Source organism: Ipomoea triloba, chromosome 16, assembly GCF_003576645.1.
Source record: "Ipomoea triloba cultivar NCNSP0323 chromosome 16, ASM357664v1".
Lineage (NCBI taxonomy): Eukaryota > Viridiplantae > Streptophyta > Magnoliopsida > Solanales > Convolvulaceae > Ipomoea > Ipomoea triloba.
This window is the reverse complement of record NC_044931.1, coordinates 9,215,393-9,218,877: the sequence shown is the minus strand read 5'-3', so window position 1 is coordinate 9,218,877 and position 3,485 is coordinate 9,215,393.

Here is a 3,485-nt window from a genome sequence, read left to right as displayed (position 1 = left end):
GGCCTCGGCATCCCGGACCAAGGGTGTGGATGTGGCCAATTAGGACTCGTATAGTTCCGATATCTCGCAACCTATACATCCACTAACTTAACCTACTATCCTGGTCGTAAATAGAAGCAAATAAAGATAAACATCAACCACACAAGATATATGAACGGAGAAGATTTACCATTCATTGCCTTGTAGTGGGACTTTTTTGATCTCCTTGAGAGTTATGTATATTAGTGAGGTTGTAGTTTTGATGTTTTGATTTTAGTGGGAGGTGTGGATAGTGATAAAACGGAGAAGAAGTTCCCCGATTGTCGGGTTCTCAAGGATGGAAAATTGGAACCGAATCAAGCGTGTAACATTTTTGATGTTAAGAGACATTAGTTACAACATTCACTCTAAGCAAAAGAAGTCATGGTGAAGAGTTTGACAAAAGTAAAACAAAAGTAATCAATTAACGAAAGAAAGAAAATGAATGTCCTATCTAGGTCTCAAGTTTGATACTACTACAGGGTGTTCTAGGCAATGCAACTACATTTCTATCAAGGGAGCACACGACACCATCTCCGAGTGGCATCAAACTTTGGACTCCTTGTTCCTCAGTCAGATGGGGCATTTTAACAAACACTTTGTCAACCACTTCTCCCGGGCCTCGGCATCCCGGACCAAGGGTGTGGATGTGGCCAATTAGGACTCGTATAGTTCCGATATCTCGCAACCTATACATCCACTAACTTTACCTATTATCCTGGTCGTAAATAGAAGCAAATCAAGATAAACATCAACCACACAAGATATATGAACGGAGAAGATTTACCATTCATTGCCTTGTAGAGGGACTCTTTTGATCTCCTTGAGAGTTATGTATATTAGTGAGGCTGTAGTTTTGATGTTTTGATTTTAGTGGGAGGAGTGGATAGTGATAAAACGGAGATGAAGTTCCCCGATTGTCGTGTTCTCAAGGATGGAAAATTGGAAACGAATCAAGCGTGTAATATTTTTGATGTTAAGAGACATTAGTTACAAGATTCACTCTAAGCAAAAGAAGTCATGGTGAAGAGTTTCAATAAAATAAAACAAAAGTAATCAATTAATGAAAGAAAGGAAATGAATGTCCTATCTAGGTCTCAAGTTTGATACTACTACAGGGTCTTCTAGGCAATGCAACTACATTTCTATCAAGGGACCACACGACACCATCTCCGAGTGGCATCAAACTTGGGACTCCTTGTTCCTCAGTCAGATGGGGCATTTTAACAAACACTTGGTCAACCACTTCTCCCGGGCCTCGGCATCCCGGACCAAGGGTGTGGAAGTGGCCAATTAGGACTCGTATAGTTCCGATATCTCACAACCTATACATCCACTAACTTTACCTACTATCCTGGTCGTAAATAGAAGCAAATCAAGATAAACATCAACCACACAACATATATGAACGGAGAAGATTTACCATTCATTGCCTTGTAGAGGGACTCTTTTGATCTCCTTGAGAGTTATGTATATTAGTGAGGCTGTAGTTTTGATGTTTTGATTTTAGTGGGAGGAGTGGATAGTGATAAAACGGAGAAGAAGTTCCCCGATTGTCGGGTTCTCAAGGATGGAAAATTGGAACCGAATCAAGCGTGTAATATTTTTGATGTTAAGAGACATGAGTTACAAGATTCACTCTAAGCAAAAGAAATCATGGTGAAGAGTTTGAATAAAGTAAAACAAAAGTAATCAATTAACGAAAGAAAGAAAATGAATGTGCTATCTAGGTCTCAAGTTTGATACTACTACAGGGTCTTCTAGGTAATGCAACTACATTTCTATCAAGGGACCACACGACACCATCTCCGAGTGGCATCAAACTTGGGACTCCTTGTTCCTCAGTCAGATGGGGCATTTTAACAAACACTTGGTCAACCACTTCTCCCGGGCCTCGGCATCCCGGACCAAGGGTGTGGAAGTGGCCAATTAGGACTCGTATAGTTCTGATATCTCGCAACCTATACATCCACTAACTTTACCTACTATCCTGGTCGTAAATAGAAGCAAATCAAGATAAACATCAACCACACAAGATATATGAACGGAGAAGATTTGCCATTCATTGCCTTGTAGTGGGACTCTTTTGATCTCCTTGAGAGTTATGTATATTAGTGAGGTTGTAGTTTTGATGTTTTGATTTTAGTGGGAGGTGTGGATAGTGATAAAACGGAGAAGAAGTTCCCCGATTGTCGTGTTCTCAAGGATGGAAAATTGGAATCGAATCAAGCGTGTAACATTTTTGATGTTAAGAGACATTAGTTACAAGATTCACTCTAAGCAAAAGAAGTCATGGTGAAGAGTTTGACAAAAGTAAAACAAAAGTAATCAATTAACGAAAGAAAGGAAATGAATGTCCTATCTAGGTCTCAAGTTTGATACTACTACAGGGTCTTCTAGGCAATGCAACTACATTTCTATCAAGGGAGCACACGACACCATCTCCGAGTGGCATCAAACTTTGGACTCCTTGTTCCTCAGTCAGATGGGGCATTTTAACAAACACTTGGTCAACCACTTCTCCCGGGCCTCGGCATCCCGGACCAAGGGTGTGGATGTGGCCAATTAGGACTCGTATAGTTCTGATATCTCGCAACCTATACATCCACTAACTTTACCTACTATCCTGGTCGTAAATTGAAGCAAATCAAGATAAACATCAACCACACAACATATATGAACGGAGAAGATTTGCCATTCATTGCCTTGTAGTGGGACTCTTTTGATCTCCTTGAGAGTTATGTATATTAGTGAGGTTGTAGTTTTGATGTTTTGATTTTAGTGGGAGGTGTGGATAGTGATAAAACGGAGAAGAAGTTCCCCGATTGTCGTGTTCTCAAGGATGGAAAATTGGAACCGAATCAAGCGTGTAACATTTTTGATGTTAAGAGACATTAGTTACAAGATTCACTCTAAGCAAAAGAAGTCATGGTGAAGAGTTTGACAAAAGTAAAACAAAAGTAATCAATTAACGAAAGAAAGGAAATGAATGTCCTATCTAGGTCTCAAGTTTGATACTACTACAGGGTCTTCTAGGCAATGCAACTACATTTCTATCAAGGGAGCACACGACACCATCTCCGAGTGGCATCAAACTTTGGACTCCTTGTTCCTCAGTCAGATGGGGCATTTTAACAAACACTTGGTCAACCACTTCTCCCGGGCCTCGGCATCCCGGACCAAGGGTGTGGATGTGGCCAATTAGGACTCGTATAGTTCCGATATCTCGCAACCTATACATCCACTAACTTTACCTACTATCCTGGTCGTAAATAGAAGCAAATCAAGATAAACATCAACCACACAACATATATGAACGGAGAAGATTTGCCTTTCATTGCCTTGTAGTGGGACTGTATTGATCTCCTCGAGAGTTATGTATATTAGTGAGGTTGTAGTTTTGATGTTTTGATTTTAGTGGGAGGTGTGGATAGTGATAAAACGGAGAAGAAGTTCCCCGATTGTCG